Source organism: Hemitrygon akajei, chromosome 5 (assembly GCF_048418815.1).
Source record: "Hemitrygon akajei chromosome 5, sHemAka1.3, whole genome shotgun sequence".
Lineage (NCBI taxonomy): Eukaryota > Metazoa > Chordata > Chondrichthyes > Myliobatiformes > Dasyatidae > Hemitrygon > Hemitrygon akajei.
Genome location: NC_133128.1, coordinates 190,687,239 through 190,708,263, shown reverse-complemented (window position 1 = coordinate 190,708,263; position 21,025 = coordinate 190,687,239).

The following is a 21,025-nucleotide window of genomic DNA, read 5'->3' as shown; positions in this document are numbered from 1 at the left end:
TGCACGATGATTTTCCTATTCCGTCAACACGTACAGATTTTTTTTTTAACTGCAGACATCCCTGCCGACATATCTATACTTTTAATTCTTGTATCAACTCAATAACCATACTAGGTCACCAGTAACTACTGAAATCTTTGAGATTTAGGGGATGTTTAGTGTTGACTTGGAGTCGGGTTTCTTCTACAAGCTTCGCTTCGGCGGATTTTGCCAAAGTTGCAGTCTCACTTTGTGTGAGGGGGGCATTTCTGATCAGGATTCATTTCCCGATTGCGCGCAAATTTATCCAATTTTAAAGTTTAGCAAACTATCTGATTTGTTGCGAGTATGCTTTAACTAACAGCACGCCGGATATACTGTAGTCCATCATTGACAACCATATGTGCAACCCACAAGCGTCTTCCAGCATTAGACCAGTCTTAAGTATGGTGTCATTTTGAAATTAAGGCACCACTTACCAGTGAAGATTATCGAGGTCACTCCCGTTAGTCTCTTTTCAAAGATGTTGCCGGCGTAGCAATTCCTAAAATAACGTCTGTACTCTGTCTCCAGCTTCTTCAGCAATCCTATGATTTTAGTCAACAATTCCCTCTAAATATGGTTCATATTTTCAAAGTTCTTCTGATCTCCATAGGGTGACATTCCTCTTCGGAAAAAAAACATACAAGCTTTTATAAAGTGTAATTAATGGTTGAATTAACTATTGCAATATCAAGAGCAGTCAATTAAAAATACCAATTCTGGAAATGTAATTTGGTGTTTGCTTAATTACAGCTCCTACCCATCCCTTGTAAGCACACCAGCAGCAAAGCCTTCTCTTTCAGTGGCTCTGTTACCCATAAAACATCCAATGGATGCTTAATTTTCCTTATCTACCTTGTGACCCCCTAATACATATGGCACCAACTTCTACACAGATGATGACAACACCCAGCTCTCCTTTTAACTAATACTTCTCTTAAACCCTCCACACTTTGATCAATTTTAGATCTAGGTGAGCAGAACTTCCTCCAAAATAAATATTCTGGGGGAAAATACATCATTACTATCATACACTCTGTACCCTAGCCACACGGAATCTCATTTCTTTCCCTTGCATCTGTCTGAAACTGAATCAGATTGTGTTCACTGTTCAAACTTCAAAGTAAATTCATTATCAAAGTACATATATGTCACCCTGTATAACTCTGGGATTTGTATTTGTGTGGGCATACTCAGTAAATCCAAGAACCACAGTGGGATCAATGAAAGAACACACCCAACAAGGTGGGCAAATAACCAATGTGCAAAAGACAACACCATTTGCAAATATAAAAGACAAAAAACAATAATTATAATGAATAAATAAGCAATGAATATCAAGAACATGAGATGAAGAGTCCTTTAAAGTGGAACCTTGTTGGCTGGAACCTATCAAATTTATCACCAAAAGCAACACACTCAAAATGAACTCTGTGTGTGTGTGTGTGTGTGTGTGTGTGTGTGTGTGTGTGTGTGTGTGTGTGTGTGTGTGTGTGTGTGTGTGTGTGTGTGTGTGTGTGTGTGTGTGTGTGTGTGTGTGTGTGTGTGTGTGTGTGTGTGTGTGTGTGTGTGTGTGTCTTGGATTTCCAGTATCAGCAGATTTCCTCATGTTTGTTATCATTAAAACCACTAATTTTTGTGTCTATGTCATTAGCACACTTGCTGTCTCTGCTACATGCCGACATGACCTTTCCAATAGATCTCCAGCCAAATTCTCATAACTTACTCCTCAGAAGCTTAAACTCACTCACATGGTTAGGGCAGCATGGTAGCATAATAGTTGGAGCAGTACTTTACATTGCTAGCGACCCGCGTTCAATTCCTGCCACTGTCTGTGAGTAGTTTTTATTTTCTCCCTGTATCCACATGTGGATTTCCTCTGGGTGCTCCAGCTTCCTCCCACAGTCCAAAGACAAACCAGTTGTAGGTTAACTGTTCATTCTAAATTGTCCCATGATTAGGTTAAATCGGGGGTTGCTGGGCTGCGTGGCTTGAAGGGCTGGAAGGGTCTATTCTGCATTGTATCCCAATAAATAAATTTTAAAAAACTGACCTCATAGCTTGCTCCAAGACCAATTCACCTATCATTTCCTGACTCAACTGGCTCCTGATTAAATAACATCATGATTTCTAAGTTCTCATCTTTAATTTCATACCTTTCTGCTGTTTTGCCTTACTTCTCTCTGTGATCTTCTCCAAGCGTATAATGCTGCGTGATATCTGCTTAACCCAAATTCAATCATCACAATGAACAGACTTTTAGTTGCTATCAGAAGACCACCTCCAACATCATCACTGACCTCATCAACTCTTGAGAACTCCCTTCGTCTGCCAGCAGGCTCACAGTTCCCTAACCCTGCACCTCCTACCCAAGATCCACAAACCTGACTGTCCTTGGTCTCTGCCTGCTCCTGCACCACAGAACTAGTGTCCTCATACCTTGATTCCATTCTATTTTCCTTGGTCTAGTCCCTTCCTACCTACATCTGTCTCATGCTCTCCATCTCCTCACTAACTGGCTCTGACCATCTCATTTTCTCCATGGATATCCTGTCCTGAAACACTTCCATCCCCCATCAAGAAGGCCCTAAAGCTCTCTACGTATTTCTCAATGTATGAACCAGCCATTTCCCCTGCACCATCACTCTCTTCTGTCTGGCGGAACTGGTCCTCACCCTTAGTGATTTTTCCTTCAGCTCCATCCAGTTTCTCCACACTTGAGTGATAGCCATGGACACCTGCATGGACCCCAGGTACTCCTGCCTCTTGACTGGCTACGTAGAACATTTCATGTTCCAAGCCTTCCCTGGTTGAGAAGGATGAGGGGTGATCTCATTGAAACCTTTCGAATGTTGAAAGGCCTAGACATAGATATGGAAAAGATGCTTCCCATGGTGGGAGAGTGTAGGACCAGAGGGCACAGTCTCAGGATAGAGGGATATCCTTTCGAAACAGAGATGCAGAGAAAACTCTTTAGCCAAAGGGTGGTGAATTTGTGGAACTTTTTGCCACATGCAGCCATGGAGGCCAGGTTGTTGGGTGCATTTATGGCAGAGATTGATAGGTTCTTGATTGGATATGGCATCAAAGGTTATGGGGAGAAGGCCAGGAACTGGGGATGAGGAGGAGAAAAGAAAAATATCAGCCATGATTGAATGGAGGAACAGACTCGATGGGCCAGATGGCCTAATTTTGCTCCTATGTCTTATGGCCTCATGGTCTTATGGTAATGCTCCTCAATGCTTCCTCCGCGACATTGGTGACTGCATGGATGCTGCTTCATGCACCCATGCTGAACTTCTTAATTTTATCAAATTTGCCTCCAACTTCTGCCCTGCCTTTAAATTCACTTGGTCAATTTCTGACACCTCCCTTGCTTTGTTGATCTCTGTCTCCACCTCTGGAGAGAGGCAATCGAACAACATCTTTTACAAACCTACCGACTCCCATGGTTATTTTGTCTCTACGTCTGCCCACCCCGTCTTCTGGAAAAATGCTATTCCCTTTTCTCAGTTTCTTCGTCTCACCCAAGACATGGCTTTCTTTTCCAGGACATCAGAGATGTCCTGCTTCTTAAAAGAACTGGATTTTCCTTCCTCCACCTTTGATGCTGCACTCACCTGCATCTTTTCCATTTCCCGAACATAAGCTTTCACCCGATCTTCCCACCCTCTAAGCAGTGATTGAATTCCTCTGTCCTTCCATCCCACCCCATGAGCTCCGCATCCAACACTTCATTCTCCATCATCTCCAAATGGATCCTACTACCAACCACATTGTTTCCTCCCCTTCTCTCTACTTACTGCAGGGACCAACCCCCACTTTGATTCCCTTGTCCATTCATCTATCCCCACTAATCTCCCTCCCAGCATTTGTCCCTATAAGTGGCCAAAGCACTACATCTGCCTATTCACCTCTCTCACTTCAATTTAGGGCCCCAAACAGTCCTTCCACTTGAGGCAATACTTCACCTGCAAATCTGCTGGAGCTGTCTATGTGTCTGATGCTCCCAATGCAGCCTTCTCAACATTGGTGAGGCCCGTCATAAATTGGGGGATGGCTTCATCGAGCACCTCCACTCCTCCCGCCAAAAGCAGAAGTTCCCAGTGGCAAAGATTTTAAAGCCCATTCCCATTCCTATTCCAATTTGACAGTCCATGGCCTCCTCTTCTGATAAAATGAGGCCACCCTCTTTGTATCAACTTGATGGCATCAATATCAATTTCTCCTTCTGGTAAAGAAAATTCCTTCTCGCACCCCTCTTCTTCTAAACTTCACTCTGATCTCTTACCTCATCTCACCTGCATATCACCTCCCTTGGGTTCCCTCCTCCTTCTCTTTCTGCTATGGTCCCCTCTCCTCTCCCATCAGATTCCTTCCTCTCCAGCCCTCAACTTTTCCCACCAGCCTGGCTTCACCTATCACCTTCTAGCTGTCCTCCTTTCCCTTCCTCCACCTGCTTATGCTGGTGTATTTATTTCTAGTCTCGAAGAAAGGTCTTGCCACAAAGCGTTGACTGTTTAATAATTTCCTTTGATGCTGCCTGACCTGTTGAGCCCCTCCATCATTTTGTGTGTGTTGTTCTGGATTTCCAGTATCTGCAGAATCTCTTGTATTTATGTTTAACTGCCAAAGCCTTTGAGCTCTAGAATTACCTTCCTAAAACTTTCCACCCTCCTTTAAGATCCTCAGTAAACCTCATCAATCTTATCCTTCAGACAAAATGTTCCTCATATCCTTAATATTTAACAATGTGAGTTGGAAACAATTATTTTGTTTGTAAACACTACTATGAAATGACGTGCCTAATATTAGTGTTAGAAATATTGTTGTTGTTCTTGTTGTTGTTCCCATTATCATTGTTGACATTGTTGTTGTTGTCATTGTCATTGTTGCCGTTGTTGTCGTTGTCATTGTTGTCATTGCTGCTGTGTCATTGTCATTGCTGCCGTTGTTGTTGTCATTGTCGTTGCTGTTGTTGTCATTGGTGCTGTCATTTTCATTGTCATTGTTTGCGTTGCCGTTGTCATTGTTGTTACTGTTGATGTCATTATCATTGTCATTGCGCTCATTGCCATTGTTGTTGTTGTTGTCATCACTGGTGTTGGCAGTGACAACTTAACTGTCTTTCTTCTTAGATTCTATTTCAGAAATTTACAATTGTGCAATTCGATATTATAAAAATTTACACTGTATTCCTACCTGCTCTAAGAAGGGATTTTATGAGATTTCAAGGTAAAACAAGAATAAAAAAACACAAAGAAACTCAGCCCTAAAACATGGAGAAACCATGCTTCAACCTGGTTAACTATATCACCAAAACATCCAGTTTCCTTGATGTTTATGAGATCTGACCAGACACAAGTGGACAATTGCAACCTTTTGCCTAGGAATACTGATTAGACTTCAAAGGTCGCTTGGCTGTTAAGAACTTTGAGATCCACTGGGGTCATATCTGGTGCTACATCAGCACAAGTTCTTCTACTTGCAGTGAACAAATTTTGAAAATCCAAAATTTATTATCAAAGTGTATGTATGTCGCTATATACAATCCTGAGATTCAAGTTTGTGGGCATATTCAATAAAACTATAGAAGAGGAACTATAACAGAATCAACGAATGACTGCTCAACTTGGGCTTTCAACCAGAGAGAAATAAGGTGCAATAAAGTGTGCAAAAGCAAAAACAAGAAACAATAATAATAAATAAGCAATAAATATCAAGAACATGAGAGGAAGAACCCTTGAAAGTGACTCTTTGGATTGTGGGAACATTTCAACGATGGGGCAAGTGAAGTTGAATGAAGTTATCCCATAGAACCATAGAACACTACGCACAGAAAACAGGCCATTCAGCCTTTCTAGTCTGTGCCAAAACTTTATTCTGCTAGTCCCATTGACCTGCACCCAGTCCATAACCCTCCAGACCTCTCCCATCCATGTATCTATCCAATTTATTCTTAAGACTTAAGAGTGAGCCCGCATTTACCCCACGTCAGATGGCAGCTTGTTCCACACTCCCACCACTCTCTGAGTGAATAAGTTCCCCCTAATGTTCCCCCCAAACCTTTCCCCTTTCACCTTAAAGCCATGTCCTCTCGTATTTATCTCTCCTAATCGAAGTGGAAAGAGCCTACTCACATTTACTTTGTCTATACCCTTCACAATTTTGTAAACCTCTATCAAATCCCCCCTCTTTCTTCTACGCTCCAAGGAATAAAGTCCTAACCTGTTCTATCTTTCCTTGTAACTCAACTCCTGAAGAACTGGCAACATCCTAGTAAATCTTCTCTGCACTCTTTCAATCTTACTGATATCCTTCCTATAGTTAGGTGACCAGAACTGTATCCAATACTCCAAATTTGGCCTCACCAATGTCTTGTACAACCTCACCATAACATCTCAACTCCTATACTCAGTACTTTGATTTATGAATGCCAGGATGCCAAAAGCCTTCTTTACAACCCTGTCTACCTGTGATGCCACTTTCAGGGAATTATGTATCTGAACTCCCAGATCCCTTTGTTCCTCCGCACTCCTCAGTGCCCTACCATTTACTGTGTATGTCCTACCTTGATTTATCCTTCCAAAATGCAACACCTCACACTTGTCTGCATTAAATTCCATCTGCCATTTACTGGCCCATTTTTCCAGTTGGTCCAGATCCCTCTGCAAGCTTTGAAAGCCTTCCTCACTGTCCACAACGCCTCCAATCTTAGTGTCATCAGCAAACTTACTGATCCAATTTACCACATAATCATCTAGATTATTGATGTAGACAACAAACAAGAATGGTTCCAGCACAGATCCCTGAGGCACACTACTAGTTACAGGCCTCCAGTTTGAGAAGCAATCCACTACCACTCTCTGTCTTATCCCACACAGCCAATTTCGAATCCTGTTTACAACCTCTCTATGGATACCTAGTGTCTGAACTTTCTGAACTAACCTCCCATGTGGAACCTTGTCAAAGGCCTTACTAAAGTCCATATAGACAACATCCATAGCCTTTCCTTCATCTACTTTCTTGGTAACCTCCTCAAAAAACCCTACAAGATTCGTTAAACACAATCTACCACGCACAAAGCCATGCTGACTATCCTTAATCAGTCCTTGGCTGTCCAAATACTTGTATATCCAATCTCTCAGAACACCTTCCAATAATTTACCTACTACTGATGTCAGGCTCACCGGCCTGTAATTGCCTGGTTTACTTTTGGAGCCTTTTTTAAACAATGGAACAACATGAGCTATTTCCAATCCTCCGGCATTGCACCCGTGGCTGAGGACATTTTAAATATTTCTACCAGGGCCCCTGCAATTTCTACACTAGTCTCTCTCAAGGTCCGAGGAAATATCATGTCAGGTCCGGGGGATTTATCTACCTTTATATTTATCTCTGACTATTGGGTGGTCTATAATAGAACCCTATTAGTGTGGTCACACCTTTCCCGTTCCTCAGCTCCACCCATATGGCCTCTGTAGCCAAAGATCCTCCTAAGGATCTTGTACCTTCTTCTACACACGTCTTCATATTTAATCATTAATGCCAGTACCAATACTAATAAAAGTTTTGTGATATTATCTAATGGCAGGTGTGAAAATAGTTGATCACTGTGCATTTCTAACATTAGTGTTGCTGGTGGAGAATTCAGAAATATACAAAGGAGATGATAGGAAATAAAATGTATCTTACAAAGAATGTGTTCTGTCTATTCTAGTCAGAAAATTTGGCAAGTCATGAGAAAACAAGCTCAAATTAAAGAGCACTAAACTGTTTCAATACAAGTTGTTAAAAGAATACAAATAACTTGATGGAGACTTCACAAAAATGCTGTGCTGAAATTTAGACACGATTGCACAGAATCGAAGATAGGGCCAGAGGGAAAATCCAATATAATGCAGAAATAAAATCTGGTCATGCTTACACATTAATTACTCTTGGAATTAAAAATTCAAGTTATGAAACCAGGATTTGCATGTTAGGTAGCTGTAGTTACTTTTATAAATCTATAAAATATTCAGAATATTATTGGTCATCTTTGGATTATTATATTTTGCATTCATTCCATTACATCTATATTAATTATATACACATAACAGTTGTTGTGACTGGCAAAGAAAGCCACTGGAGAGACACTGATATAGAAGTCCTCATTCAGTACAAGCAGGCATCATACTGGAGACACTCTTGAAAGAAGAGTGACTCCTGACCAAATATTGCATTATATTGTTTATGTTAAAGAACAAAAGTAACAACAGGACTATTTTCATAGTTACAATGCATTCAGAATGCTTCCATTGGGTTGCATGTAATTTCAAACACCTAGATCTTCACACCAACACACTCAAAATGAGTGTTAATCTGAGCTGCATTCATGCATATTGTATGTAGATGTTCCAGTTGAATGGGTGTTTACATAGAAACATAGAAAACCTACAGCACAATACAGGCCCTTCGGCCCACAAATTTTTGCCAAACATTTCCCTACCTTAGAAATTACTAGGCTTATCCATAGCCCTCTATTTTTCTAAGCTCCATGTACCTATTCAAAAGTCTCTTAAAAGACCCTGTTGTATCCGCCTCCACCACCATTGCTGGCAGCCCATTCCATGCACTCACCACTCTCTGCCTAAAAAACTTACCCCTGACATCTCTTTTGTACCTATTCCCCAGCACCTTAAATCTGTGTCCTGTTGTGGCAACCATTTCCCCTCTGGGAAAAAGCCTCTGACTATCCACATGATCAATGCCTCTCATCATCTTATACACCTCTATCAGGTCACCTCTCATCCTCTGTCGCTTCAATGAGAAAAGGCCAAGTTCACTCAACCTATTCTCATAAAGCATGCTCTCCAATCCAGGCAACATCCTTGTAAATCTCCTCTGCATCCTTTCTATGGTTTCCACATCCTTGCTGTAGTGAGGCGACCAGAACTAAGCACAGTACTCCAAGTGGGGTCTGACCAGGATCCTATATAGCTGCAACATTATCTGTTGGATCCTAAACTCAATCCTACGGTTGATGAAGGCCAATACACCGTATGCCTTCCTAACCACAGAGTCGACCTGTGCAGCTGCTTTGAGCGTCTTATAGACTCAGACCCCAAGATCCCTCTGATCCTTCACACTGCCAAGAGTCTTGTACTATAGTCTAATACTATATTCTGCAATCATATTTGACCCACCAAAATGAACCACTTCACAATTATCTGGGTTGAGCTCCATCTGCTACTTCTCAGCCCAGCTTTGCATCCTATCAATGTCCCGCTGTAACCTCTGACAGCCCACCATACTATCCACAACACCTCCAACCTCTGTGTTGTCAGCAAACTTACGAACCCATCCCTCCACTTCTTCATCCAGATCATTTATAAAAATCACAAAGAGAAGGGGTCCCAGAACAGATCCCTGAGGCACACCACTGGTCACTGACCTCCATGCAGAATATGACCACTCTTTGCCTTCTGTGGGCAAGCCAGTTCTGGAACCACAAAGCAATGTCCCCTTGGATCTCATGCCTCCTTACTTTCTCAATACGCCTTGCATGTGGTACCTTATCAAATGCCTGGCTGAAATCCATATACACTACATCTACTGCTTTTCCTTCATCAATGTGTTTAGTCACATCCTCAAAAAATTCAATCAGGCACGTAAGGCACGACCTGCCCTTGACAAAGCCATGCTGACTATTCCTCATCATATTATACCTCTCCAAATGTTCATAAATCCTGCCTCTCAGGATCTTCTCCATCAACTTACCAACCACTGAATTAAGACTCACTGGTCTGTAATTTCCCGGGCTATCTCTATTCCCTTCCTTGAATAAAGGAACAACATCTGCAACCCTCCAACCCTCCAGAACCTCTCCCATCCTCACTGGTGATGCAAAGATCATCGCCAGAGGCTCAGCAATCTCCTCCCTCGCCTCCCACAGTAGTCTGGGGTACATTTCGTCTGGTCCCAGCGACTTATCCAACTTGATACTTTCCAAAAGCTCCAGCACATCCTCTTTCTTAATATCTACATGCTCAAGCTTTTCAGTCCACTGCAAGTCATCACTACAATCACCAAGATCCTTTTCCATAGTGAATACTGAAGTAAAGTATTCATTAGGTACCTCTGCTATTTCCTCTGGTTCCATACACACTTTCCCACTGTTACACTTGATAGGTCCTATTCTTTCACATCTTATCCTCTTGGTTTGCAGTCAACCCCCCTCTGCCGTTCCAGGAAGACCATTGTTCTGAGCTGCATTTTAATTTCAATCTACAATCCACATTCAGGTCAAAAGACTGGTTGCTTTTGAAATTTATATTTGCTATATTGCATATTTCCAGAATATGTCCTAACAACTTTGCCCAGATTTTGTCCTCGGATTGAATTCTAAATTGTTGGTTTTTCATGTCATTACATTAAACCAACAGCAACTTCTAGACTTTATATTCGCGAAGTTAAATATAAAATTTCAGACAGTGTTGTCACCATTAGTTTATCCTGCCATATGGTACGATTTTGACTTCTTTGCAGAAATTTTGCGTTTTAAAATTACTGAATCTGCAAGACCTTAAACACTTATTACATTATTCTTGGTGCATTATTCTGCAGATGCTGGAAATCCTGAGCAACACACACACAATGCTGGAGCAGCATCTATGAAAGGGAATCACAATCATTGTTTCAGGATGAGCCCCTTCATCAAGATAGGGAAAAGAAGGGGGCAGATGCCAGAATAAGAAAATAGGGGGAGGAGCTGGCATGTGATAAGTGAGACCAGGTGATGTGGAAGATAGGTAAGTGAAGGAGGGTGAAGTAAGAATATGGGAGGTATTATGTGGAAGAGGTAAAGAGATGATGGAGAAGGAATCTACTAGGAGAGGACAATGGGCCATGGAAGAAAAGGAAGGGGGAGGGGAACCAGTGGGATGTGTTTGGCAGATGAGGAGAAGAGAAGGGATGAGAGGGATGTGGCAGTAGAGGAGGCCATGGAAAGGTATAAGACCATAAACTATAGGAGCAGAATTAGGTCATTTGGCCCATCAAGTCTGCTCTGCCATTTCATTATAGCTGATCCAATTTTTCTCTCAGGCCCAGTCTCCTGCCTTCTTCCCATATCCCTTCATGTCCTGGCCAATCAAAAATCTATCAACCTCTGCCTTAAATATACATACAGACATGGCCTTCACGGCTGCCTGTGGCAAAGATTTCTATAGAATATGTCAGAATGGGAAAGGAAAGTCGAATTGAAACGAGTACCAGCAGGAGATCCTGCCTATTCCACAGAAGGTGCTTGACCAAGTAGCCCTCCGATCAGTGTTGAGTCTCACAAATGTCGAGGAGGCCATGCCTGGAACACCTATGCAATAGGTGACCTCTACAAATGGACAGGTGAAGTGTCGCCTCACCTGGAGGGACTGTTAGGGCCCAGTGTGGTAGTGAGGGAGGAAGTGTAGGGGTAGGTGTAGCACTTGCCATGCTTACAGGGATAAGTGCCAGGAGAGAGATCAGTGGGAGGGACAAATGAATGAGGGAGTCATGTAGAGCACAATCCCTATGCAAAGTGGCAAAAGAGTTCAGCCCTGTTGAATCAGGATGCATGTAATCAGTTTATAAAGCTAAAAATAGAACCCAGTACTTCTCCAGTGATGAGAAACTAAATATGAAGTACAGTACTCTCAGAATAAACAGCTTAAAAATTAATTATTTAAAAATAATTTTAATGTTTATTTATATTTCACTGCAAGTATAATTTCACATTTTCCTTCAAATTATTGTTCGACTTCCTTATTTAAACATATAATTAAAATGTATAATGTTTGCTTTATAAGAGAGTTAAAATGTGATTGGCTAATTAGCTATTTTGATGACCTCACTGTTGCTGACTGCCTGAGCCTCCTTGTCCCAGACTGAAGTTAATATTGGGAAATGGGAAATCCACAATGGTGTTGAGACACACAACAGTCTCTTTGTTGAGAAGCTTTATGTGAGCTTGGTGGCAAGTAAATTCATTGAATTTATTGATTGAACGATCTCAGGTCATTCATGAAAAAATCTTCTCTGATTGCATTAATTTTTGGACATGGAATTTACTACTAGGACAACTCTTGTTATTGATGTACAGTCTGTCATATTTGTGGATGCAAACTATTTTGAAATTTGCAGAACATGGAAATCTTGGAAATCCACTAAAATATGAAAATGATAGTAATGGCTGTCAGAGAAGCTGGTGGAATGACTGAGTGTACAGTGGATGAAATCAATGCAGAAAAATTGAAGATGTTGCATTTTATTAAGAGGAATAAGCAGAGGTAACACTTGCTAAATAATACGAGTTTAATGGGAATGCAAGAAGACAGTGAGCTGCAAGCTTGAATATCTACAAACGTAGTTGGAGAATAGTTATTATGGAGTTTCATTAGCCACATGATATTCTGCCCTTTATCTGTCTGTCTGTCTTCCGGTTTAACATGGCACTGCTGAGGGCAAGCACCAACTTACTGGCTACACACACAAAATGCTGGTGGAACACAGCAGGCCAGGCAGCATCTATAGGGAGAAGCACTGTCGACATTTTTTGCCGAGACCTTTCGTCGGGACTAACTGAAAGGAAAGCTAGTAAGAGATTTGAAAGTAGAAGAGGGAGGAGGAAATGTGAAATGATAGGAGAAGACCAGAGGGGTTGGGGTGAAGCTGAGAGCTGGAAAGGTGATTGGCAAAAGTGATACAGAGCTGGAGAAGGGAAAGGATCATGGGATGAGAGGCCTAGGGAGAAAGAAAGGGGGAGGGGAGCACCAGAGGGAGATGGAGAACAGGCAAAGAGTGATGGGCAGAGAGAGAAAAACAAAAGGGGGGGAATAAATAAATCAGGGATGGGGTAAGAAGGGGAGGAGGGGCATTAACAGAAATTAGAGAAATCAGCGTTCATGCCATCAGGTTGGAGGCTACCCAGACGGAATACAAGGTGTTGTTCCTCCAACCTGAGCGTGGCTTCATCTTGACAGTAGAGGAGGCCATGGATAGATATATCAGAATGGGAATGGGACGTGGAATTAAAATGTGCGGCCACTGGGAGATCCTGTGGCCACACATTTTAATTCCACGCCCAGAGAAAGCAGGATTTTGCTAGAGCTATACTTGACACAGGTTTGCAGGTCACTATGCTGTACCATTCGTTTTACAACCAGTATTTGAGGCATTTACCATTGATGCCCTTCAGTGCACTAGAGGTCTGGGGTCTTAGTGCAGGTGATTATCCGTAAGATGGTTATTTGTCAGTGAAGCAGGAGTTTTTGGAGGCAGATGTGGGAGTGACTCATGTCCTTAATATATTAGCACTGGTTTGTCCTGACCCTGTCGAGAGGGGTGGAGTTTCAATTCTTGTGGGGATAAACACTCCTATTGTGAGGAAACCTTTCCCAGGGTGTTACACACATTAGATTCAATAAAAGTTAATTTCTTATCTCTCTAAATTCCTGCATGAATCATGTAGACTGAAATTATTCTTGTGTTCAGCTTCAGGCGGTCTATCATAAATGAGAAGATTTCTGAGGAAGCACCACTTCTGAAAAAATGTGCCGCCCAGTCTAATTTAAGAAAAAGATATCCATTCAGGCTGCGTGCTTCCGTGTAAGGAACCTGGGTACTAGTAACCAGGTATGAGTCCCTGCTCTCCATATGGCTTTAAAATAGCCGGAATGGTGAGTGCCAGACATCACAGAAGAATGCCAGGTAAACAGGATGTAGAAAGAGAAACCATCTGATCCAGGCAGTTCATGTCCACACTCACAACGCTGGCCAGGATGCACCTCTCAGCCTCACATGTTAATGCTGCTGCTATTGTTCGTCCCAACCGGTACAGTACAGTCTATCCATACCGAGCCACGGGGGAGTTCCCAGTACCACAGCCCACAGAGATGGAGAGGGCATGGCTTCTCATGGGTTCAGCACTGCCAGTTGTGCTTCCCACATATATATAGCTACAGTGCCTAAGGCTTTTCAATAGTACAGAAGTAATTCTATGTATTGTGCTACACTGCTATCCTAAAAAAAACAAATCTTATAGCATCTGTGAGTTGATGTTAAACCTAATTCTGATATGGGTCTCTATTGTGGACTGAGAGTGGGAAGTGGGCAGGGAGAGGGGAATTATGGTAGGGAAAAAGGGAAGGGAGAAGGGAAGGAGCGAGAAGCAGCAGAGAGACATTGTGTAATGATCAATAAAGCAATGGTTTGGAATAAAATGAGCTTTCCCAGTGTCTCAGGGTCGGGCGTGTCTGCACCCACGTTGCCCCACTCTGTGGCGTTCCTTTCTGCCACCTGTCTCACAGCTATTCTAAACATCCTTTGCTCTCAAGAGGTTTACAAAATCATTCTGCACTCCATGTTGACAAATGCAGTGCTGTGCAAAAGTCTTAGGCACCCTAGCTATACATATGCACCTCAGACCTCTGTAGAGGACTGTATTTATTTATTGAGATACAGTGTGGAATAGGCCCTTCTGGCACTTCAAGCTGTGCCACCCAACAATCCCCTGATTTAATCCGAGCCTAGTCATGGGACAATTTACAGTGACCAATTAACCTACCAACCCGTAGGACTTTGGACTGTGGGAGGAAACCGGAGCACCCAGAGGAAACCCACGTGGTCATGGGGAGAACGTACAAACTTCTTACAGGAGGTGGTGGGAATTGAACCCAGGTTCCCTGTAATGTTACATTTACCTTGGATTCCATTCAGAACCATCTTGTTTGCGGGAATACATCCTCAGTGCCAAACCAGGAACCAGGGAAGAGGGAGAATGGATCTGTGAAAGTGATATAGTAGTTAAAATGGAGGAATCATATAGAAATGGACACTTTATAAATAGAGACATAGATTTCCAGAACATTGAAGTCATGTTGAATATTTGTAAAACACTAGCTCACACACAGCTGAATTATTGTACTCACTCCTGGACACAATACCTTAAGAAATGTTTAATGGTGTAGAAGAGATCTAACAAAAAAGTTTCCTGAGATGAGGGTCCTTATTTATGTGCATAGACAGATGTAGTTAGTGTTGATCTCATAAGACCATTAGATATAGGGGCAGAAGTAGACCATTTGGCCCATTGAGTCTGCTGATCCATTTCCCTCTCAAACCCAATCTCTTGCCTTCTCCCTGTATCATTTCATGCCTTGACTAATCAAGAATCTATCAACCTCTGTCTTGAATATACTCAGTAACTTGTCTCCACAGCCATCTGTGGCAACAAATTCCACAGATTCACCACTCTCTGGCTAAAGAAATTCTTTCTTATTTCCATTCTTAACGGACATCTCTCTGTTCTAAGTCTGTGTCCTCTGCTCTTAGTCTCCCCTACCACAATAAACATCTCCTCCACATCCACTCTATCAAGGCCTTTCAACATTCGATTGGTTTCAATGAGATCTCCTGTCATTCTTCTGAATTCCAGTGAGATCCCCTTGGAACACAGAAGGATACAAGGAGGCCTTAAAAAGTTTTTTGATACCACAAAGTTTATAGAGAGTTTAGATTGAGAGCAATTGCTCCATTTGGCAGAGGGATGAAAATTAAAAGACACGGAGTGAAGATACTTGGCAAAATATCAAAACTGACATAAGAAACAATTCTTTTACACAATGAATGGTTAGAGTCTGGAGTGACTGCCAGGGATAAGAGTGGAGCAGATTCAAGCTGTACAAGTATCCAAAAACAAAACCAGGTCTATTGGGAGAGAATGAAAATTGGGGCTGGCTAGATTCCTCTTATATAGACTTGTTCCAGGCAACAGGCCAAATGACCTTCCATTGCACTATAACCATTAGGCAATTATCTGATTTTGTCTTTCCTTCTACCATGCTGTGCAGAATTACCTTTGTAAATGAGGACACTCTTCATTTATGACTTCCTCTGGTTTGCATTAACTTGTTTTGACTAAATGGTGGGGCTTTCTACTGTTTATGTTGGTTGTTGTTCTGGTTGTTCTTTTACATGTTGACTCTACTACATCTCTATTATATTCTCCTTCAATTTCCTGAAGACCCATTTCAGCACGATATGACCCATGTTTACTGTAGCTAACTTTTCTTACTACATAGCTATAGAAGCTCATCTGTATGTTTCTTGCCACCCTATTCACAACTTTCCATTTTCTTTATCAACACTCTGGCTTCTTTTTGAAGAAGGAATGCTATTTGTTTACTTCTATTGTTTGCACAGTTGGTTTTCTTCCCTTTCTGCACGTTGGGCGTTTGATAGTTTTCTTTCGTTTTAATGGGTTCTGTTGGGTTTCTTTGTTTAATGGTTGCCTGTAAGGAGATTAATCTTAAGGTTGTAGAAAGTATACATACTTTGATAATAAATATACTTCGAATATTGAACTTTGAAATTTTGAAGTTTAAAGTGACGTCACAATCATGACACAGGGTGTCAGAATGGGTAATTATAAACTCTATCAGGAAGGATCACTGTAGGCAGACATAATCATCTGATAATCCATCGGGCAGACGCATCACTCTGTCCATCCAGTCAGAGAAGGAAAAGAGATAGAAAGGCAGAACTGAAGGCTTGTTAAGCGAAATGCAGGCAGCATTCCTAACAAGGTAACACACACAAAATTCCGAGGAACTCGGCAGGTCAGGCAGGACTTATGGAAATAAATAAGCAGTCTTATTTATTTCACAATATGACACAATATGGGTCATATCGTGCTGAAATGGGTCGATGTTTTGGTCAGATATCCTTCTTCAAGATTTGGAGGGAAGGGAGAAAATGCCAGAATATAGGTGGGGGGAGGGTAGGAGGCCAGCTGGAAGGTAATAGGTGAAGCCAGGTGGGTAGGGATGCTCAAGGGCCGGAGAAGAAAGATTCCGAGGGAACATTAGAAAGTTAGGAAGTTTCTGTCAAGAACAGGCCATTCAGCCCAACAAAGCTTCACAAATTCCCGTTCACATAGTGTGCTGAATTAGCTATCGAGTTGAGATTTGAAAGTCTCTAAGGTGCTACTCTCAACTACACCTCTAGGCAGTTTATTCCATGTGTCCACAATTCGCTGTGTGAAGAAATGCTTCCTGCTGTTAGTCTGCAATCTTCCCTTAACCAGTCTCCACCTATGGCCCCGTGTCCTTGATGTTGAATTAATTTTGAAGTAACAGCTGGTATCCATCTTAATTATACCCTTAATGATCTTGAACACTTCCATCATGTCTCCTCTCATTCTGCACCTACTTAGGCTAAAAAGATTTCATTCTTTCAATCTTCCTTCATAGCTCATATACCTGGAATGAGTCTTGTTGCCCACTCTGGACTCTCTCCAGTGCCTTCACATCCCTCACACCAGAATTGTACACAGGATTCAATGTGTGGCCTCACAAGTGCGTAATACAGCTTAAGGAGAATGTCTCTTGACTTGAACTGCACTGACTGCATTATATAGGCCAACATTCTATTAGCCTTTCTAATCGCTTTTATGCATGGTAGTCTAGTGATGATAGTCTAGTGATAGTGATGAGTCTACTAGTCTGCCCAAATCCTTCTCACACAGTGTACTTTCTAACTCAAGCCCCCTCCCCCCACTGGATTTTGTTTAGATTTAACTCTGAGAGAGCAGAGTGGACTATTGGAGAAAGGGAAGGTGGAGGGAACCCAGGGGGAAGTGATAGGCAGGTGAGATGAGGTAGAAGGTCAGAGTGGGGAATAGAGGAAGTGGTGGTGGGAATTTTTTTTACCAGAAGGAGAAATTGGTATTCATGGCATTAGGTTGGCTGCTACCCAGATGGAATATAAGGTGTTGCTCCTCCACCTTGGCACAAGAGGAGGCCACGGATTGACTCATCAAAATGGGAATGGGGATTAAAATGGTTGGCCACTGGAAAGTTCTGCTTGTGGCAGATGAAGTGGAGGTGCTCAACGAAGTGGTCCCTCAACTCAAGGTACAACTTGAAACCAGTGAGCACAGTCTAACAGCCATTACAAAGATGTGGCTGCAAAGGAACCAAGGCTTGCAATTAGATATTCCAGGACTTAACTTTTGCAGCACTGTGTGGAAAGTGTGAAATGAAGAAGTGATGATTTTATGGAATGAGATGAATGTATTGGAGAGGAAGGATCTCAGCTCAGAAAAATCAACAAGTAGTATCATTTTGGTTGGAGCTAAGAAGTAGCGAGGGACGGAAAGTTGTTTGTAGGCCATCAGGAGTGGCAATGCAGGGCTTTGTAGAATTCTCAAAATTAGAGGTACATGTAAAAAAAAATGATATGATAACCATGGGGTCACCCTACTCTATATATTACTGGGTAAGCAAGAATGTAGAGGACGAATTCACAGAATATATAAGTGATGATCTGAAAAGAGAGAATAGAAAAGTATGAAATAACTATATTTCAAATTGATGGTAGTTAGATACTTTCAGTCATTCCTAAGCCTTCTTAAGTGTTTTTCAATACATTAGCTTTTGTTTTTCTTTACATTTTAATAGTTTTTTAAAATAGATTTAATAATTTTTGTACTTGAAACGATTCAGATGTCTTCAAAGGTTAAAGTGCTGGTTAAGTAGGTTGTCAGCTGTTTTGTGGGTGGAGCTTTTTCTTCCTTCACATAACAGCATTTATTCTTGCAGGTTTTGCTGATGTGTCATACTTCACTCTTGTGAGCCCGGTCTGCACTCAGCAGCATAGCAGGTTGGCTTATTCGTCAGCATTACAGATGGATTGCCTCTGGAAGAAATTCTGGTCCAATATGTGGCAATGTAAACACTGGTGTTAAGAAGACATCAGTTTGATCATTTGTGTTTCAAGTAATTAGTGAAAAATATATGCTTTCATACAGTATAAGCACTTAACGTTAAGTAAATGCATTTGTGAAGGCTTGTCACTTTATAATATGGTCTAATATCATTATATCAGAGGCATTCAGAAAACACAAACTTTTTGAAAGATTTGCCTGCCTGATCAGGAGACAGCATGGGTTTAGTTAGCTGTTATAGTAAGCACATAAAAGTACATGAAATAGTGTTAGTCTAGCTAATGAAAAGGTAAAGTAATTTTTTTTTTGAACAAGAGATTGGAAGATCAATGATTCAATAATTCCACTTAATATCAGAGAATGTATACAGTATACAACCTGAAATTCTTATTCTTTGCAGACTTCCACAAAACAGAAGAAAACCTCAAAGAATGAATGACAGAAAATGCCCCTTCCCTTTGCTAGGCGACAGGTCAACCTTGACCAAGGTGAAGCACCTGGTGAGCCGCCCACTCCCCCACTGATTTGGATTATGTAGAACCATGAGAGCAGGTGGTGGATGGTCGTATGAGCAGCTGGTGCATATGACATCTCCTGGCTATGTGACCACTGACACCAGGCAGACAATTTCTGAAGAGTATTGATAATGGCTGGGGTCTCCCGAAGAAGGCAATGGCAAATGACTTCTGTAGAAAAATTTGTTAAGAACAATCATGGTCAAAGACTATGATCACCCACATCATATGACATGGCATATGATGATAATGATGATGATTTATGTATTGGCATACAAATCAGTTTAAAACACTTACACAAAAATTACCTTGGATGAGCTTGGCACAATTCCAAACTATGATTCCATTGTAACTTCTTGGAAATTCTTTCCTATGGGCGATTTGATTGCCTTGCCAGATTATTTCATGTTGTTCTTAAATTAATAATTGTCTTTCATAATGGTGGCATTCACCTATAGTTTGTCATGAGTAATAGCAGGAAAAGTACACCCAGCTTCTGTGGGTAACGCATCTATACTCCCGTGTAGTTAGGGTACACTGATTCTTCATAAATCCCCACAATGCATGCTTTCCTTTCAACTTTAGATGAAACAGCTTTTTTTTGGTATTTCCAAGAATCTTTCCGCCACTCCAGTGACCTGTGAATATGCTGTTATCTTCAATGATAAAATTTAGGATATACTCACATTGGCTGAATTCTACTTAGTTAAGTAATGTACTTTATCAATCCTGACAGCTTTAGGAATTCCTTGAACTACAAAGATCTTATCCAGAAAATGTGTTACAGCTAGAGCAGATGTTGCTTTCAGAAATTCAATTTCTGGAAATACTAAGTGCATTCCAGTGCTCTCTTGGGCAACCTCCCATCTTCACTCTCATTAAACTTCAGTTCGTACAATGCTTGGCTTCCTTTATCCCATCCATCACCTCCATTTTCTTCTTCTCATCCTCATGTTTCAATCCCTTCATGGTCTTTAAACTTCATCCAGCCCTACAAATTCTGTAACCATGTCTGATTTCTCACTGGAAATTTATGTCTTTCACTATTAATCCTACAACTATAGCAAGACTTTGGATAAAGCTGTACGTGAGCATATCTAGAAAGCTTTCATCTCAGTGGTGTTTTGTCTTTTGGGATCCTGGTTAGCTTCAACCATACTTCATACAAGACAATAATGATGAAATTTCTAAATTTCTCTATTGGCTAAGAAGCATCTAGGGGGCAGGCAGTCATCATGAGAGCAGTTTTCTAATGGAAAGCTCTTCCCTATCTCTTTCATTATGCTTGGTAATATCTATATTCTCCAAATACTTTTAAAAAAAATCACATACTTAATATTTAGAGTCACAGATCTATCTAAATTTCTCTTAAATGTTGAAATGGAGCTCGCATGCACCACTTGTGCTGGCAGCTCATTCCACACTCTCATGACTTTCTGAGTGAAGAGGTCTCCCCTCATGTTCCCCTTTAACTTTTCACCTTTCAAGTCAAGTCAAGTCAAGTCAACTTTTATTGTCTGTGGACTGAGCACACAGCCCTGGGGAGCCCCTGTGCTCAATGTGATGGTGTTGGAGATGCTGCTCCCGATCCAGACTGACTGAGGTCTCCCAGTCAGGAAGTCTAGGATCCAGTTGCAGAGGGAAGTGTTCAGGCCCAGTAGGCTCAGCTTTCCAATCAGTTTCTGAGGGATGATTGTGTTGAAAGCTGAACTGAAGTCTATGAACAGTATCTGAATGTATCTGT